The 21,396-nt window shown below is 42.1% G+C and overlaps 1 protein-coding gene across 3 annotated transcripts in view; it reads right to left on the bottom strand.

Annotated features, from left to right (window-relative positions):
• Positions 1-21,396, bottom strand: part of LOC118369391 (DNA nucleotidylexotransferase-like) — a 171,778-nt gene that overhangs the window by 47,092 nt on the left and 103,290 nt on the right. The gene's annotated exons all lie outside the window — the stretch shown is intronic.

The following is a 21,396-nucleotide window of genomic DNA, read 5'->3' as shown; positions in this document are numbered from 1 at the left end:
TCACCCTTTGCTATGAAGCCCCTAAATAAGATCCGGTGCAACCAATTATCTTCAGAAGTCAAATAATTAGTTAAATAAAGTCCACCTGTGTGCAATCTAAGTGTCACATGATCTGTCACATGATCTCAGTAAAAAATGGCATGTGGGTGACTCCCCAGACATATGGAAGAAGGTACTCTGGTCAGATGAGACTAAAACTGAGATTTTTGGTCATCAAGGAAAACGCAATGTCTTGCGCAAACCCAACACCTCTCATCACCCCGAGAACGCCATCCCCACAGTGAAGCATGGTGATGGCAGCATCATTCTTGGGGATGTTTTTCTTCGGCAGGGCCTGGGAAACTGGTCAGAATTGAAGGAATGATGGGTGGTGCTAAATCTTCCAGAGATTTGAGACTGGGACGGAGATTCACTTTCTAGCAGGACAATGACCCTAAGCATACTGCTAAAGCAACACTCAAGTGGTTTAGAAACATGTAAATGTCTTGGAATGGCCTAGTCAAGGCCCAGACCTCAATCCAATTGAGAATCTATGGTATGACTTAAATATTGCTGTACACCAGCAGAACCCATCCAACTTGAAGGATCTGGAGCAGTTTTGTTTCAAAGAATGGGCAAAAATCCGAGTGGCTATAGGAGAAACATGTAAATGTCTTGGAATGGCCTAGTCAAGGCCCAAACCTCAATCCAATTGAGAATCTATGGTATGACTTAAATATTGCTGTACACCAGCAGAACCCTTCCAACTTGAAGGAGCTAGAGCAGTTTTGTTTCAAAGAATGGGCAAAAATCTCAGTGGCTAGATGTGCCACGCTTTAGGGCTAGGAGTCCCGTTAGTGGGACAACTTCCGGTGACACTGGAGGGCACGTAATTCAAATAAATAATAATTCAAATTATGGATATTAAACATTTAGCTACATATAAGTGTCTTATATCGGTTGAAAGCTTAAATTCTTGTTAATCTAACTGCACTGTTCAATTTACAGTAGCTATTACAACGAAAGTATGCCATGCGATTGTTTGAGGACGCTGCCCCACATCAAAATATTTTTCTACCGGCATAGGTTTCATAAATTCACAAATAGCGATTAAATATTCTTACTTTTTGAAAATCTGATTTGTCATCCAAAGGGTCCCAGCTATAACATGTGTTGTTTTGTTAGATAAAATCCTTGTTTATATCCCAAAAAGTCTGTTTAGTTGGCGCCATCGATTTGAGTGATCCACTCGTTCAACAAAATCTACCCCTAAACTTTGTTTCAACAAGTCAAAATACATTTCTATTCACTCCTCAGATATCCTAAAATGTAATCATATGGAAAGAAGTACGTTTAATAGGAAACCAATTTTAGCAGGTGTGTCCTTTCTTCATGTCGCAAGCAAACATGAATTTCCAAAACTGTGTCCCTGTAGTAAAACTGATATTTCCTATTTGTTTTGGAATTTCCAAGCCTGAAACCTTGAACATAGACTGCTGACACCCTGTGGAAGCCATATGAATTGCATCCTGCAAGCTAATTTTCAGTATTGTAAACGCCCTGGCCATAGAGAGGATTTTATTCTCTATTTTGGTTAGGCCAGGGTGAGACTGGGGTGGGCATTTTAGTTTCTTCATTTCTATGTTTTTCTATGTTTTGGCCAGGTATGGTTCTCAATCAGGGACAGCTGTCTATCATTGTCTCTGATTGGGAATCATACTTAGGCAGCCTGTTTTGCCATCTTAGTTGTGGGTAGTTAGTGTTTAGTGTGTTAGTGGCCTATATAGCCCTAGTCAGCTTCACGTTCATTTTTGGTGTTTCTTGTTTTGTTGGCGACATTCTTAATAAAGGATAATGTACGCTCACCACGCTGCACCTTGGTCCGGTCATTTCCCTGACGACGTTCGTGACAGAACTACCCACCACAAACGGACCAAGCGCCGTGGCCAGGAGAAGCAGCGTTTTCTGGAGGAATGGACATGGGAGGACATCCTGAATGGGAAAGGATCCTGGATGTGGGATTATATCCTGGTGGGAAAGGATTGCCTGCTGTGGGAGCAGGTGGAATCAGCGAGGAAGGCGGAGGCAGCGAGTAAAAGAGCCCAGGATTACACAGGGTCACGGCTGGCACGAAAGACCGGGAGGCCACTCCCCCCCCCAAATTTTGGGGGCACATGAGGGCCCCATTGGCTGAGTCAGGTTGGAGAACAGCAGAGCTGGCGATCACACACATGACACAGTGATTGATCTCACACGTCTGGGATTCGCTGTGAATTGAGAAAAGAGTTTGCCTTGGCCCAGTCAGCCGATTGTGTACCTGGATTTACAGCTAGACACTGAGACTATGAAGGCTCGAATTTCAGATCCTCGACCAGCTGCCTTGTTGCTAGCCCTACGAAGGTTTTATCCGAATCACATGGTGATGGCACATTCAGTCATGACACTTTTGAGTCTCATGTCGTCTGCCCACTCTGTAGGACTTCTGCACATGTGCAGAACACATGGTTTGCCCAACTAGGCACGATAGAGCAATTTCCTGTAATCGGCCAGCCACTGAGGTTCTGGTCCCAGAGAGGAACAGGTTAGAGCGCCGTGCGTTATCTGATTCGGTAATCAGAACCATACAGGGCTTGTGTGCCAGTTCCACATACAGGATGTATGCCAGCAGATGGAACGTGTTTTCACAAATGTGTGCCACAGAAAATGTGGACCCCCGTGTGTTGTCAGGTTGAGAGTGTGCTCTCTTTCCTACAGTTCATGTTTGACAAGCAGCGCTCACCCGCCACCATCAAGGTGTTCATGGCAGCGATTTCAGCTTGTCATGAGGGTTTTGGCAGAGACACCGTCTTCAGTCACCCTCTAGTGAAATGTTTTCTATTGGGAACGCGGCGCTCCACCTTAAACCACTAGAGCCCCTATGGGGCAGAGCTCCACGATATAGAATGATAGTTACCAGAGTTATAACTCCAGTTCTATTTTTTTATTTATTTTACCTTTATTTAACTAGGCAAGTCAGTTAAGAACAAATTCTTATTTTCAATGATGGCCTAGGAACATTGGGTTAACTGCCTGTTCAGGGGCAGAACGACAGATTTGTACCTTGTCAGCTCGGGGGTTTTAACTTGCAACCTTCCGGTTACTAGTCCAACGCTCTAACCACTAGGCTACCCTGCCTATGAGTGGAGCCGCGCCCCATAGGACTTAAAGCCCCCAGACTCGCTGAAGATAATTTTTCGGGATGCTAATTGAAGGGAAGCGTCCCCTAATATAGGGTCACCTGTACTCCTGGTTGGAGGTGTGTGCATAATTTTCTCTCAGGCTGTTCGTTGCCTAGGCAGCAGGGTGAACCACTAGGAGCAGAGCTCCCCTATGGGGCTCCACTCATAGAACTGGAGTTACAACGCCGGTAACTATCGTTTTGTCTGAGTTCAATCAGTAGCACACATAATCTCAATGTCTCATTGTGTGTGTGTGTGTGTATCTTTGTGGTTTTTGTGGTTTGTAAATGATTTTATAACTACCATGATTTTAAGACTGACCCTAAGACAGTCTTTGAACCCTGGTGATGTACAGCTTTCATGGAAATATGAACAAAGGCCATGTTTAACTTTTTGTAACGTTGGGGTCACTCTAGAAATAGTCAACAAATTTCAAGTTGACAAAATATAATTTAGGGGGTTTTCTCTTCTTTTAAACATAGTGGCAGGTCATTTTTTGACCCTTAAGATAACACAAGGGTTAAGCATTGAGTGTTTGTTCTTTTGGGTTGTACCATTGGATTAGCCTACTGTATTTCTTCTCCATCCGTTGGTACCAACCATTAGTCTGTGTAATTACCGGGGGCTGTGCTAGGGTGGTGTTTGTTAGATAAGGGCCAGGTGCTGGGTCTTTTTACAAAAACGTCAGTGGAGTCCAAAGAGTTTGCCGTATAAACTATTGAAAACTATTCATGAAAAGCTGAGACTCTCACAAACACAAACATGTCTTGCTTCATGACGGTCAAAAGCAACACAAGAGTTATTAGAAAGTAAGGGGTTCTTCTACATAGATCGTTAGAAATCTAAGGACATAGTGTCTATAATACTGTAATAAGTGTCTATAATATGATAATATATAGAAGACCAAACCTGCCATAATTAGAATTAAATAAATAAATGCACATATAAATATATAAATGAATATATAAATATATTCACACATAATTAAATAAATTACCAAGAAAATTACCAAACTTTAATTCATTTTATTCATTTATATATTTGTTTATTTCTGTATTTCTTCCTCCAATATGACAATGTGGGAGTGTCAAAGTCTGTGGGTGGTATCTAACACACCATTGGTCGATCAATGTCACGGCACTTTGCTTGACTGCTTTGGCCTGCTTTTGCGCCACCTATGCGAAGCCAGCCACAATAACGATTAGCCACAATAGTAGAATTTGTGGTTCGCATTGAAACTGCCGCAAACATATACAAATTGTAGAATCATGGCATATTTGGACTAGATAATGCTTAACAAGTTTAGATTGTGATAGAAATTCAACAAAAGACAATAATTAGTTAATTTGACCAAAAACAGTCAAAGTTCGGCAATAAGAACTATGATGCTAATATGTGTAAACTCTTCACAACTGTGTTTTCCAGGTGTCATTGAGTAGGCTGATACCCCATTTCATGGACCCAAGATCCATAGATGTACAATACATTGCAATATGAATGTTCAATAAACCCTAGGTTGACTGGTGAGCTAATGTGGCTCATTTCACAGTGGCGTCAAAGTCTTGCAATAAGAGGTGTGACGCTGATACCCCATTTCATTGAACCAAAATCCATAGGTAAGGTTGTACAGTGAAATATGAGTATGCCCCAAAGCAATTAGGAAGTCGAATACAACCACAGTGCGATTGATAAGCATTATTATTATGGCATGATTCCAATATTTGTATCTGTTTGACGTGTGACCTTTATTTTAAAGGCAAACCAGAAATGTCATTATTGGGCTCATCTTTATTGTGGTTAGCATCACAATCAGTGTGTGCCGCTGCTGAAAATTACGTATCTCCAGATTACCTGGCATACATCAAACACTTGGGTCAGCTATTCTGAAGTGCTGAAGCGTGTGGCGCATAAAAATCAATTGTCCTCTGTTGCAACACTCATTACCAAGATCCAAACTGCCTTTGGAAGCAAAGTCAGCACAATAACTGTTCGTCGGGAGCTTCATGAAATGGGTCTCCATGCCCAAGCAGCTGCACACGAGCCTAAGATCACCATGAGCAAAGCCACGTGTTGGCTGGAGTGGTGTAAAGCTCACCGCCATTGGACTCGAGAGCAGTGGAAACGCGTTCTCTGGAGGGATGAATCATGCTTCACCATCTGGCAGTCTGACAGACACATTTGGGTTTGGTGAATTCCAGGAGAATGCTACCTGCAAGAATGCATAATGCCAACTGTAATTTTTAGTGGAGGAGGAATAATGGTCTGGGGCTGTTTTTCATGGTTCGGGCTAGGCTCCTTAGTTCCGGTGAAGGGATATCTTTACGCTATAGCGTACAATAACATTCTAGATGATTTTGTGCTTGAATTGGAACATCGACTGCGAGCCAGGCCGAATCGCCCAACATCAGTACTCAACCTCATTAATGCTCTTGTGGCTGGATGGAAGAAAGTCCCCGTAGTAATGTTCCAATATCTAGTGGAAAACCTTCCCAGAAGAGTGGAGGTTGTTTTAGCAGCAAAAGGGGGGACCAACTCCATACTAATGCTCATGATTTTTGGAATGAGATGTTCGACGAGCAGATGTCTATATACTTTTAGTCATGTAGTGTATTAGTCAATGCTTTTGAACTGAATATGTGAATTTTCATATATTAATGACACTAACAAAAGCCATGAATTGTTCAGCAACGTGCAGTAAATACTAACACGGCTTTGGTGATAAAAGGTACATAATGCATCCATTGTCATCTCCTATCAGGCCACTGCATGCTGTGAGATTGGCCTGGATGGTGACACTTCTTCAAGCTGTCTGACTGAAGACTGTGGCCTTCAGTGGTACCAGAAGCAAAGGGAGTAAAGCAACAGTCTCTCTCTGTCTCACAGCCATTCTGTCAGCATGCATTGTATGCAACCTAACCACTCAAATTCATACCAACAGCTACAGACAAAAGCACTAATTTATATTAACTTTGTCTACTTGTCCAATTCTTCAATCTTGTCAACTCAAATTCATACCAACAGCTACAGACACAAGCACTCATTTATATTCACTTTGTCCACTTGTCCAATTCTTCAATCTTGTCTGGGATATATATTTTAGTTGACACACCTGTGAGATGTCTGATATACATGAATAAAAGTGTATTCACCTTAGACATGGACTTTGCATTTACTTTAGACCTTTAGAATCATAAGCTCCAGACGTTGTTTAAACTACCACAGAAGTTGGTTATAGTTGTTTTGGTTAGTTGGTTAGTTGGTTATAGACTTTTACAGGAAGGAGAGAGTATGAGTTTTGGCGTGAGTGCAGTAAATCCAATCCAACCAGTGGCTCTGGATAATATGCCATGTCATCACACAGGCAGACTGCCACAGTGAATGAAGTTTACATGGTGCATCAAGTGTACTAATACACTTTTATTCATGTAGACATCTCACAGTTTACCACGCTTTTCTGGACAACTGGACATTCCTCTTACCCATCCGATCGACTCCTTCTTGCCTGCTGTCATCTCTTGGTCTTCTTCTAGGTTCAAACCTATATGTATGTAGTCCAGTGCCTTACTGTCAAAAGCAACCCACTGGTAACACAGCCACCTTGTGCAGCTCAGTGTCCCAAAACTGTTCACATGTTTCTACATCAAGCAAGTAAAATGTTAACATTTTTTGCGTGTGTTTTTATGGTGCACATCAACATATAATAGATGTCACCGTTCGAATCCCCATGACGACAAGGTGAAACATCTGTCGATGGGCTCTTGAGTAACGCACTTAAACCAAATTATTGCAGGGTCGCTGACCCTGGCCTTGACCCCATTCTCTGAGGGTGTCTCGGGGGAGTTGGGATATGCAAAAAACATACTTCCAATTCATAGGACAAATATAAGCAGCCACCAAATAATAATCATTGTTAAAGGCATGTATTCTTTACATTTATTGTCCAACAATAAATGTAAACATGTGTTTAACCTCGAAGGAATCAGTGTTCCTAAACCGGGACAGTTGTTGCTCAATATGCAGTAATGTCACTAGAAAACATTGTAAACAACAGCCAACTTTCCGGGACATACATGTCTTATATATGCAGAGATCTTACATTAGTGTTAATCTAACTGCAGTATCCAATTTACAGTAGCTGTTACAGAAAAAAATACCATTCTATTGTTTGCACAACCACAAAACACTTTTATCATGGCAAATATTTTGATACATTCACCTCTGAAGGTAAAATAGTGTACTTACATTCAGTAGTCTTGCTCGGATTTGTCATCAAAGTGTTTCCTGTCAAATGATATCAAGAATATGCATATCTTTGCTTCAGGTCCTGAGCTACAGGCAGTTAGATTTGGGTCATTTTAGGCAATAATTGAAAAAAAGGGTCAGATTCTTAAAGTCCTTGATTGTTCTAATATATAATGATCCAGCACTAATTTCATTCGCATTTTGGCATGTTTTCAGAAATATACAACAACATTTATGGAGTAAACATTATCCTAAGGTCTAGCAAAGAAAATACTTAAATACTTAAACTTACAATGAGTATACAAAACATCAAGAACACTCTACTCTTTCCGTGATATAGTCTGACCAGGTGAATCCAGGTGAAACTATGATCCCTTATTGATGTTATATCCACTTCAATCAGTGTAGATGAAGGGAAGGAGAGAGGTTAAAGAATCATTTTTAAGCCTTGAGACAACTGAGACATGGATTGCGTATGTGTGTCATTCAGAGGGTAAATGGGCAAGACAAAAGATTGCAATGCCTTTGAATGGGGTATGGCAGTGGAGTATGGTAGTACAGGCGCAACGGTTTGTGTCAAGAACTTCAACGCTGCTGCGTTTATCACGCTCAACAGTTTAAAGGGAGGTGTCACCCTTTTTCAACTTCATATTCATCATCACCAGCACCACCCTAACATCAAAATATGTCAAAATGGCGGAGATAATTAGTAGACAATTAGTAGGCAATTAGTATCAAATCAAGTGTTATTTGTCACATACATTAACATTTGTCACATACACATATTAATTATGCAGTTATTATTGCGGGTGAAGCAAAATGCATGTGTTTCTCCGGACACCGGGCCCAGGTGTTTCCCATGTAGCTGACGACCCTCCCAACTCTGCCCACCAGCATCCTAATAAGGAAATAACAGAGAGAATACGGCAGACAGAGTGGGAGGGTCGTCACACACCCCCCCATAAAACCGGGGACCAACAAGGACCCCGGAACAAAATACCAGCCTCTAAGTTCCAAATTGACACAGCTTCTGCGCCACAAATTGATGAGGGTTTACGTGTTCACACACCAGACCTCAGCGACCTTCGCACAGGAAGCAACATTTAAGAGGAAAGAAGAAAACAAGACCAGGAGGGAGCAGACAGGACAGAGAGAACATGACAATACGAAACAATGGTCAGTCACGTAAACATTTAGGAACAGGGCGCACGAGAGAGCGCATCAGCAATCACGTTTTCAGTCCCCCGGATGTGCCTCATATCGGGATGGAATGATTGTAAAAATTGTTTAAAAAAACACCATCGCATTATCCTCTGGTTTGGACACATCATGGACCTCAAAAAAGTGAGGGGGTTATGGTCGGTGTAGACCACAATAGGTACTACCCCTGACCGAACATACACTTCGAAGTGTTGTAGCGCCCAAATGAGTGCTAGCGCTTCCTTTTCAATAACCGAATAGTTCAACTGATAATCGTTAAACTTTTTCGAAGAGAAACTAACAGGCCTCTCAATCCCAGACACATCTGCTTGCAGCAAAACTGCACCTGCCCCCACATGACTAGCATCCACCTTCAAGGTAAATGACAAATCCACATGAGGAGCAGCCAGCACTGGAGTTGAGGTAAGCAACCTCTTTGCATCTTCAAAAGCGTGTTGACAACGAGTAGACCAAACGTAAACAGCCTTAGCTTTCAGCATATCTGTCAAGGGAGCGACCACAGTAGAGAAGTTACTACAAAAACTATGGTAATAACCAATCATGCCCAAGAAACGCATCAGTTCCTTTTTAGTAGTTGGTGGTGGAAAAGCATCAATAGCCACCACTTTAGCCCAAACAGGACGCACTTCACCCTGCCCAACCACTTTTCCAAGGTATGTAACGGTCGCCTGAGCAAACTCACATTTAGCCAGATTGATTGTGAGGCGACCCGCAGCCAGACGTTCGAACAAGGCTTGAATACGGGACAGATGTTCTTCCCAAGTATCTGCATATATCACTACATCGCCCAAATAAACAGCGCACCCGGTCAGACCGGCGACAACCCTGTCGCCGGATAAGTAATCCTTCTCACCCCCTTTAAGATTTAGATGCACTATTGTAAAGTGACTATTCTACTGGATGTCATAAGGTGAATGCACCAATTTGTAAGTCGCTCTGGATAAGAGCGTCTGCTAAATGACTTAAATGTAATGTAAATGTTCATAAGTCGTTGAAAAGTGGCAGGTGCATTGTGCAGACCGAAACTCATAACCGAATACAAGTACAGACCAAAAGGTGTAATAAAGGCAGAGATTTCACGTGCCCTACTCATCAGTGGCACCTGCCAATTGCCTTTTAACAGGTCAAATTTGCTCACAAACTTAGCTGCACCGACTTGATCAACACAGGCCTCCATCTGAGGAAGAGGAAATTAATCTGGCTTTGTTTACCTTACGGTAGTCCGTACAAAAACGGTTTGTTCCATCCGGTTTACTGACCAAGATACAGGGAGAAGCCCAACTGGAGAAAGAAGGCTCTGCTATCTTACTCTCCAGCATGTACTTGACCTCAGTATCCAGACAACGTAGTTTCTCTGAAGAAACTCTATAGAACCGCTGACTAATGGGGTCAGCACCTCCAATGTCAATATCATGTTCTATTAAGTTTGTACGTGTAGGTGTATCAGAAAACAAACCTGGAAATCTCTGAATCAGACCAACCATCTCTTTCCACCCATCAACAGGTAGGTGAGTGAGAAGACTGTCTAAAATATCCAGTGTTTCTGAATTTTTCAATCTACCCTGCAATATACAATCGTCAGGACCAGGAACATCTTCCTCCTCATGCACAGACCTAGCACGACAAGAACCCAAGGAAACAACGGTATCAGTCAAAATAACAGGTTTTACCGTCCTCTGTAGAATCCCACTGGTCAGTCTCAGAGGAACGTGCATAATATGATTGTAAACAGATTTACATGGCACAGCTGGTGTGCGTTCCTCCGTTCTGGAGTGGCAACTAGATAATTTTGCTCAGTGTACTGGCGCACCACTGTATATGGACCTTGAAACTTGGCTTGAAAAGGAGAACCAACAATTGGCAGCAGAGCAAGAACCTGGTCACCTGGACTAAAGTGACGAGGCTCAGTTCGGCGATCAAATATGCCCTTCATCCTCTCCTGTGAAGATGATAACTTCTCTTTAGCCATTTCACCAGCGGCGTACAGCCGTTGCCGGAAATCACACACATACGATAACAGGGACTGAGGAGGCTCGGGAGACTTCCAGTCATCCTGGAGAACAGATAAATGTCCACGCACCCTATGTCCAAACACAAGGTTGGATTCAATTCAATTTGGATTGAAACCTGTGCTCTCCTGTGAAACTTCCCTAGCGGCTAACAGTAACCAAGGAAACCCCTTGCTCTCAAGCTCTCAACAAAGACTTAAGTGTTTGATGGAAACGTTCCAGTGCTCCTTGACGTTGCATGTGATAGGCGCTAGACAAATTGTGTTTAATATGGAGCTGTTGAAGAACCTGACTAAACATATTAGAGGTAAAATTAGATCCTTGATCACTCTGAATGACCTTAGGGATTCCAAACAATGAGAGAAACTGAGTCAAAGCTTTTAACACCGATTTAGTCGTGATAGATCGGAGAGGATAGGCAGCAGGAAACCTAGTGGTCTGACACATCACCTTTTTAGAATGAGGCAGAGGACCCACACAGTCAATAATCAGATACTCAAAAGGTTGTCTGAGTACAGGAATAGGAAACAATGGTACTGGTTTAATAGCTTGATTAGGCTTACCAGTTAATTGACAGGTGTGACAAGTTTTGATAAAATCAGAAACATCCCTCTTTAATCTAGGCCAAAAGAAATGTCTTAATATGCGATTTTAGGTTTTCCTCACCCCCATATACCCAGCAACAGCGCTGTGAGAAGTTTCCAACACCAACTCACGAAGCTTAACTGGTACAACAACCTGACTAATTGCCTCCCCCAGAAAACAACTATCATGAGACACCCACTTTCTCATCAGGACATCCTCTTGGATAAAATAGCCATGGGCAACATCTCCCAACTGTTCTATAGGCACAATTTGATCACGCAACTCTTCCAACGTGGGGTCATCCCGTTGCGCATTGATTAGATCTGAGCGGGTTACAGATAACGGAATAACAGGGAAAACAGTGACATACTTTGTATTATTATCATTAGTCGGCGCAGTGACCAGTTCGCCACGGCTCATAGAACGTGTCACTGCACACGCAGAGAACACCTCTGGGAAACTCTGCACACTCTCATCAGGAATCCCAACAAATGACGGCTTAGTGGAAACCACTAGAGATGGAAACACGACAGGCCATACACGCTCACCAGCCAAGTTATTCCCAAGGATAACATCGATACCCTCAATAGGCAACGAAGGACGCACCCCCACAACAACTTCACCCTTCACCAGCCCACAATCCAGCATCAGTTTATGCAATGGAACTGAGTGTTCAAACCTATTTCCCTAATTAGAACACTATTCCCCGAATCAGTCTCAGCAGAAAAGGGTAACACAGACTCCAACACAAATGATTCAGAGGCACCAGGTGTCTTTCAGGATCTTCACTGGCACTAGGTCTTTACTTCCTAACATAGACACAAAACCTTCCGTAATGAAAGGTAAATAGTCTGGATCAATATGGACTTTCACATTCTCCTGGGCCTGAGGAAATGAGTCATGAATGAACTGATGTGGAACAGGTGCAGCTAACGCAGTAGGCTTAGATTTAGCGTAAGCACCCTTTGACCTGAGAAGTGAACATTTGTTTTTCCAATGACCTGAACCTTGACAGTAGTGACACTCCTGCCCAAAGTCAGCTTTACCATGGGAGTCAGGCTCAACCCTAGTTGAAAAGAACTCTGCCCAAGAACCAAAGTATCTCAGTGAGCGAAGCCCAAATCTATCCGAATGCCCCCACTCTTTCCGAATACGATTCTTTACTTTCTGTTTGTTAATATACATGGCAATACGATCAGGAATTGTGTCCTTAAATTGCTCTAACATAATCAGATCACACAGCCCTTGGAAAGTCACAACTGCAGAGGCGGAACACCAGCGATTAAACTGTAAAGATAACTGTCGCGCAAACTCAACATGAGTCTGGTTATCATCCCTTTTTAAAGTTCTAAATCGTTGGCGGTAAGCCTCAGGGACCAATTCATAAATCTGTAACACAGCTGTTTTAACTTTATCATAACTGGCACTGTCTTGTACACTAAGAGCTGAATATGCTTCCTGCGCTTTACCAGTCAGCACACACTGCAACATTAAAGTGCGGTCAGAATCAGGCCAACTCATAGCGTCAGCAACCCGCTCAAACAACGAAAAGAATGTCTCGGGGACCCCTTTCATTAAACCGAGGCAATAACCGTAAGTTCCCAACAATATCAAATGTCTCTGGGGCACGACCAAAAGCGGAACTACCCCTAGGTAAATGTGGGTCACCTTCCCAAAACAAACTCTCCCCCGAGATCTTTCCTTCCCTAACCAACTCTATACGTTCTTGTTGCAACTTGATTTTAGCACGCTCCATATCTTGTTTAAATGCCAATTCCTTTTCATATTTTACACGATCGTGCTCTAGTTTCTCACGATCATGCTCTAGCTTCTCACGATCATGCTCCAGCTGTAACAAAAGCAGTTCTTTCTGCTGTTCAATAAGAAGGCTACTAGGACTAACCGATGGAATGGCCATTGTAATGTTATGGGGAGACAACAAATCCTCAGCAGAGACTGGCCCGGTGGTAACTTCAAGAATACCACTCTCCATCAGATTGGCCTTCAATATCAACCTAATAGAATTCTTTAGACGTTTATCACTAATCTCAACCTTGTAGTGTTCCGCGACCTTTAACAGCTGTTGTTTAGTACCTAAATCTAACAATTCCTCTGATGGAGAGCGAATGAACTTATCTACATAAGACGCCATAATCACACAAAAAACAAATTCTCGCTCTTCCCTTCTGCTGAGCACACCAGACCACAACCCGAGAATTGACAATCACCCTGAGCACCACAAAAGAGAGATGAGATACGGAGCTTCCCCAAAACCTACAATAACTCAACCCTAGTCTTCGTGCAGATTTGCGGTGGGAATTTACGCACTGTAGCCCGCTGGCAAGGAAAACCTCCCCAGCATGCTGGCAAATTCCACCAAGCCACGGATGTGCCCCCGAGACAACTACTCAGTCCACAGACACCACACAAAAATAACAAACATTAACCATGCCCAACATATTCCAAAAAATGAAACGCGTCGCTAAACCTATCAGGGGAAAAAGGCTATAGCTCCGGGTAGCAAGTTCCACTACCCTACCCAAATCTCCCACCGAGGTACACAGCCGAATACTCACCTCAGACTGACTTCCCAACAGAAAGTAGAAAAAGAGTTCAGGCAGGGCCTGGAAACTAACCATTATACTCTCTCCAACACAGCACACAAACCAAACAACAAAGGCAACCAATACTGGGCCTATCAAACTCAAACAAAATATGCAAACCAAACACGTACCTTCACGGTCTCCCAAACCAATAGTTCAAATATCCCGGACGAGCCCCCACTTGTCACAAACCGACAACGTGGAGATAAGGAGTAATAAAATATATATTTATTAAATAAGTAACTAAGTATAATATACAATGGTGTCTGTAATCAGTAGTCAGTAGTGTAAGTGAGTGTTTTGCATGAATGTGATAATGCAGGGTGTTGAAAGGTTCCAAAGCAAACAACCAAACAACCACCAAGAAAAACAACCAAATCTATAAAGGTGTCTGCAAGGAGAGAGTCTCCTCCATGAATGGGGAAGTGGTATATTTATCCTGGGAGACACCGGGCCCAGGTGTTTCCCATGTAGCTGACGACCCTCCCAACTCCGCCCACCAGCATCCTAATAAGGAAATAACAGAGAGAATACGGCAGACAGAGTGGGAGGGTCGTCACAAACAGTGCAGTAATATCTAACAATTCACAACAACACACACAACCTAAAAGTAAAAGAATGGAATTAAGGAATATATAGGATGAGCAATGTCGGGGTGGCAAAGATTAAATGCAGTAGAATAGAATACAGTATATACACATATATACAAGCAAAAAATATGTAAACATTATTCAAGTGACTAGTGTTCCATTATTAAAGTGGTCAGTGATTTCAAGTCTATGTATATAAGGCAGCAGCCTCTAAGGGGCAGGGTTACGTAACCGGGTGGAAGCCGCCTAGTGATGGATTTTCAACAGTCTTGAGATAGAAGCCGTCTAGTGATGGGTATTTAACAGTCTTGAGAGAGAAGCTGTTTTTCTGTCTCTCGGTCCCAGCTTTAATGCACCTGTACTGACATCGCCTTCTGGATAATAGCGGGGTGTACAGGAAGTGGCTCGGGTGGATGTTGTCCTTAATTATCTTTTTGGCCTTCCTGTGACATCGAGTGCTGTGGGTGTCCTAGAGGGCAGGTAGTTTGCCCCCGATGATGCATTGGGCAGACCATGGGTGGACTATTTCAGATCGTCAGTGATGTATACACCGAGGAACTTGAAGCTATCCACCTACTCCACTGCGGTCCCGTCGATGTGGAGAGGGCGTACTCCCTCTGCTTTTTCCTGAAGTCCAAGATCAGCTTCTTTGTTTTGTTGACATTGATTGAGAGGTTATTTTCCTGGCTCCACACTCCCAGGGCCCTCACCTACTCTCTGTAGTCTGTCTCGTCATTGTTGGTAATTAGGCCTACTACTGTTGAGTCGTCTGCAAACTTGATTGATGATTGAGTTAGAGGCATGCGTAGCCACACATTCATGGGTGAACAGGGCGTACAAGAGGGGGCTGAGCACGCACCCTTGTGGGGCCCCTGTGTTGAGGATCAGAAAAGTGGAAGTGTTGTTTTCGAGGACCCAGTTGTACAGGGCGGGGTTCACACCCAGGGCCCCGAGCTTAATGATGAGCTTGGAGGGTACTATGGTGTTGAATGCTTAGCTATAGTCATTGAACAGCATTCTTATATAGGTATTCCTCTTGTCTAGAAGGGATAGGGCAGTGTGCAGTGCGATGGAGATTATTATTTTCGACTATAAAATGTTTTAGTTTCCCTGCCGGACAAGGATTGTCCCGACTTTCAAGAATCTCTGAGGTACAATGGGTGTGTATGGTTATTCTCACTTTTAATAATGGCTAGAGACTTTATATGAATTATACATCTAGGACAGTATGACTAGTATGGATGGATGGGTAGATATAAAAAGGTCTACCAGGGTTTAGAATTAACATTCTGTACATTGAACTCCTTTATGTTATCAAGTGATGTAAAGGAGCATGAGTGGAAGGCGCTATACTGTTCGGAACATTTGAATTATTTATGGAATAACATTTATTTTTGGTCTAATAGGTCTCCACTGCAGAGGTGTTTCATCAACCCTGAGATTATCTCCATGGTGATGCACATGTTCTCTTTCCAGTGCGATGTAAGGGTCAATGATGAACTTGATGGGGTCACCTGTCTCCAAGAACAATACCATAGCAACAAGTTCATGATGCAAATGAGATTATTTTATGCCTCATAGACCCTTCAACATCAACACATCCTTCAACAAATACATAAAATATACTGAACAAATATATAAATGCAACAATTTCATTAATTTTACTGATTTTTAAAGTTCATATGAGGGAATCAGTTAATCTGTGGATTTAACATGACTGGGAATATGGATATGTTGGTCACAGATACCTTAAAAAAAATGGTCCTCACAATGGACCTCAGGATCTGGTCACAGTATTTTTGAGCATTCATATTGTCATCGATAAAATGCTTATGTCTGCCTATACCATAACCCCACTGCCATCATAGGGCACTCTGTTCAGAACGTTGACATCAGCAAATCGCTCGCCCATACAACACCATACACGTGGTCTGCGGTTGTATGGACGGTTGGATGTACTGCCAAATTCTCTAAAACGCCGTTGGAGGCGGCTTATGGTAGAGAAATTAACATTAAATTCTCTGGTAACAGCTCTGGTGGACATTGCTGCAGTCATCATGCCAATTGCAAGCTCCCTCAAAACTTGAGAAATCTGTGTCATTGTGTTATGTGGCAAAACTGGACATTTTAGTGTGGTCTTTTATTATCGCCAGCACAAGTGGCACCTGTGTAATGATCATGCTGTTTAATCAGCTTCTTGACAGGCTCCACCTCTCAGGCGGATGGATTTTCTTGGCAAAGGAGAAATGCTCACTAAATTAGAGAGATAAGATTTTTGTGTTAATGGAAAATATCTGGGATCTTTTATTTCATCTCATGAAACACGGGACCAATACTTTACATGTTGCGTTTATATTTTTGTTCAGTATAAATAATCTACGGTTTCATCCTCTCAACTCCAATCATAATGTTAGCTACCCATGATCATCACTTTTTCCTTCTCTTCCTCTTTCCCCCACGAAGACAATATTTACATAATCAAATATCATTCCAGCTGTCATCCCTCCTTAGGGTACAAGAGTAATGTGGCATTGCCAGCTGTTTCCAGAAGAACAAACACACTGGAGTAGAGAGGTTATTGGCACACTGGCCACACACTGGCCACACACTGGCCACACACTGGCCACACACTGGCCACACACTGGCCGCCCAGAGCTTTACAAAGAACTATACTTCCACAATTGTTTATAAATTGAGGTTTCCAAAATTAAGGTGACTGGAATCTTTTCAGAAATAACCTGAGGGGAGTGTGACTTTCCTAAAATAGACAAATAAGAAAGGTAATTTTATTAGATTTTTTTTAATCACCAAGTTTGTGTCGATTTCCACTGATTTTTTACCTACATTATAAACACTCCGTTCAAAAGTTTGGGGTCACTTAGAAATGCACGTTTTTTGTCCAATAAAATAACATTGATTCAAAATACAGTGTAGACATGGTTAATGTTGTAAATTACTATTGTAGCTGGAAACGGCTGACTTTTAACGGAATATCTACATAGGCGTACAGAGGCCCATTATCAGCAACCATCACGCCCGTGGTCCAATGGCACATTGTGTAAGCTAATCCAAGGTCATCATTTTAAAAGACTAATTGATCATTACATAACCCTTTTGCAAATATGTTTGCAGCTAAAAACTGTTGTCCTGATTAAAGAAGCAATAAAACGGAGCCTTCTTTAGTCTAGTTGAGTATCCGTAGCATCAGCATTTGTGGGTTCGATTTCAGGCTCGAAATGGCCAGAAACAAATAACTTTCTTCTGAAACTCATTAGTCTATTCTTGTTCTGAGAAATGAAGGCTATTCCATGCGAGAAATTGACAAGAAACTGAAGATGCACAACTGCACAAGAGGACAAGTACATTAGTGTCTAGCTTGAGAAACAGACGCCTCACAAGTCCTCAACTGGCAGCTTCATTAAATAGTACCAGCAAAACACCAGTCTCAACGTCAACAGTGAAGAGGCAACTCTGTGATGCTGACCTTCTCGGTGCAAAGAAAAAGTCATATCACAGACTGGCCAAGAAAAAGAAAAGATTAAGATGGGCAAAATAACACAGACGCTGGACAGAGGAACTCTGCCTAGAAGGCCAGCATCCCGGACTCGCCTCTCCACTGTTGACGTTGAGACTGGTGTTTTGTGGGTACTATTTAATGAAGCTGCCAGTTAAGGACTTGTGAGGCGTCTACCATTCAAACTTTTGAATGGTAGTACACAAAGAGAGAGAGAGAGAGAGAGAGAGAGAGAGAGAGCGAGAGAGAGACACACAGAGAGACACAGAGACAGATAGAGCGAGTGGGAGATAGAGAGAGACACAGAGAGACACAGAGACAGAGAGAACGAGTGGGAGATACAGAAACAGGTTGAAGTTTATTGTCATGAATTTTGCCCTGTAGGCAAAACTGAGCAATTTCCGCTAGATGGGCCAGCTGCAAGTCCAAAATCGTCTATATCATAAACATTTATGAATGCAAAAACTAGGGTCAGGCATTAGGGTTAGCAGTGTGGTTAAGGTTAAATACCCATACCAGTAGAAACACCAGTAGAAATTCCACTTTTTGACTGAGATCCAAACAGTTATTCTCTGTAGCCTACACTTTGGTTTCCACTAGATAAAACAGCCAATAAGTAGCAATTGGACATGTTGTGGCTGTTAACTTGTGACGACGCTACACTTGGCCACCTTGCCATGGAGAAAATTAAAATAGGGGGTGCAAACTAATATTCTTGCACCTCCCCTTTTTTTTACCAGCAGATTATCATAATCCATTGGATAGTTTGTAAAGTTTCACTTATTTTTGAGCTAGTCTTCATAAAGAAAACACATTAGCATTTTATAAATGGTCAAATTGTGTGATATGATTGTATTTTAGAATCCCGCTCCCCCCGTCACCCTAAGATGAATGGTTTTGACCACTAACGTTTGAGGCTAATTCGTTTTGCATGGCCCTGTGCCCAAGGTGTCAGAGCAGTTTACCAATCACTGTACCTGTACACAGCCCATCTGTAAATAGCACACCCAACTACCCCATCCCCATATTGTTATTTAATTTAATTTTGCCCCCTAGTATCTCTACTTGCACATCATCATCTGCACATCTATCACTCCAGTGTTAATGCTAAATTGTCATTTTTCGCCACTATGGCCTATTTATTGCCTTACCTCCCTAATCTTACTACATTTGCACACACTGTATACAGATTTTCCTATTGTGTTATTGACTGTACGTTTGCTTATCCCATGTGTAACTCTGTATCGTTATTGTTGTCGCGTTGCTTTATCTTGGCCAAGTCGCAGTTGTTAACGAGAAGTTGTTCTCAACATGCCTACCTGGTTAAATAAAGAGGAAATAAAACATTTTAAAAAATGTTTGCAGGGTTTGCACATTTTTGACAATTCCATTGATTCTAAAGAATCAGTGTAGCACTGGGTAACGGGCCGCGCAAAACAAACTTGCCCATTGCTTCAATACACACTCCAAATCATTCAATAGTTAGGCTCTCCATTTTACCAGAGCTTATATTCGTTCTATTTCTATGGCAGATTCCCTTTCTCAATTTAGATAATGCATTGATATACTGTATAGCTGCACAATTTAGATAATGCATTGATATATAGCTGCACAATTGAGATAATGCATTGGTATACTCTATAGCTGCGCAATTTAGATAATGCATTGATATGTAGGTGCGCAATTTAGATAATGCATTGATATATAGCTGCACAATTTAGATAATGCACTGATATATAGCTAGTTAGCTTGCTGAAATGATAACAGAGAGAACGAAGAATATAGCTATCTGATCATGTCTGTGTGCGTTTCCAAATATGAATGACGTCTGGAATCCGACACTGTTTCAATGGAATTATAAAATGGCAAGAGTCAGACAAATCTCAACCCTCAACATGTCAACAGCTCGTATGCCTGTCTTAACTGAAATGGTGTTCACATAACTTTCATTAGCTTGCTAAGGTTAGCATGCTAGCTAGTTACACTGACAGCTGTCAGTCAGTGGCCTATATATTGTTATTTCTCTGCTAAATGTGAAAATCACCACAACGTTCCCACCCCCAATTCCTGAATATGTATTACCAGCCTGCGTCAGTCTTCGAGGTGAAACATAAACAGTAAATTTAGTTGTAGGACAGGAATTACTCTAAATATATTGTGGCAACTTCGTCTAAGGTCCTTATGCATCCTTATGTAATACATAATATGTAATACATCCTTATGTAATACATGTATCACTAGCCACTTTAACTATGCCACTTTGTTTACTTTGTCTACATACTCATCTCATATGTATATACTGTACTCTATATCATCTACTGCATCCTTATGTAATACATGTATCTCTAGCCACTTTAACTATGCCACTTTGTTTACTTTGTCTACACACTCATCTCATATGTATATACTGTACTCTATATCATCTACTGTATGCTGCTCTGTGCCATCACTCATTCATATATCCTTATGTACATATTCTTTATCCCCTTACACTGTGTATAAGACAGTAGTTTTGGAATTGTTAGTTAGATTACTTGTTGGTTATCACTGCATTGTCGGAACTAGAAGCACAAGCATTTCGCTACACTCGCATTAACATCTGCTAACCATGTGTATGTGACAAATAAAATTTGATTTGATTTGATTTGAGGTGGGCCTTTAAGGCGAGGGTTAGGTTAAAAAAAAACAGATTTTATGACTTTGTGACTGTGGCAGCTAATGACCACTCTGCAGAGCATGCCTCCATGTCACGCCCTGACCTTAGAGAGCCGTTTTTATTTCTCTATTTGGTTAGGTCGGGGTGTGATTTGGGTGGGCATTCTAGTTTTTCTATTTCTTTGTGGGCCGGGTATGGTTCCCGATCAGAGGCAGCTGTCTATCGTCGTCTCTGATTGGGGATCATACTTAGACAGCCTTTTTTTCCAACTTTAGTTTGTGAGATCTTGTTTTCGTGTAGTGCCTGTGAGCAATGCAGTCGTCACGTTTCGCTTGGCTGTTTATTGTTTTTGTTGGCGAGTGTCATTTTAATAAACACTTGGAACTCTATGCACGCTGCGCCTTGGTCCGCTCATTTCAACGAGAGCGTGACACTCCGGTGCATGAGTCAGGACAAGAAATGCCCCAACCTGCAATACAGAAAGAAAGAGAGTGATGGTTGCGGAACGAAGACAGATCAGAAAGAGCTATAAGAGATATAAGTGGAACAGACTGTTGACGAAGCAACAGAAGGCCTGTCACTCCTGTAGAGAAGAGAGGCGCACGTCCTTATTGCCAGACTGCTCATGCATTATTTAACCACACACCGCCACCAGTCACGGCAACATTTTTACAATACCATAGAGCCCAGTGCTTGGAGCTCACTGAAGCACACTCTGCCACACACAAATAGAGCACAAAGGAAACTGACTTGAAGAGAAAGTGATGGCGCAGGATGTG

The sequence above is a fragment of the Oncorhynchus keta genome, chromosome 36, assembly GCF_023373465.1.
Source record: "Oncorhynchus keta strain PuntledgeMale-10-30-2019 chromosome 36, Oket_V2, whole genome shotgun sequence".
In the NCBI taxonomy this organism is placed as follows: Eukaryota; Metazoa; Chordata; class Actinopteri; order Salmoniformes; family Salmonidae; genus Oncorhynchus; species Oncorhynchus keta.
This window is presented reverse-complemented; position numbering and strand designations above follow the sequence as displayed.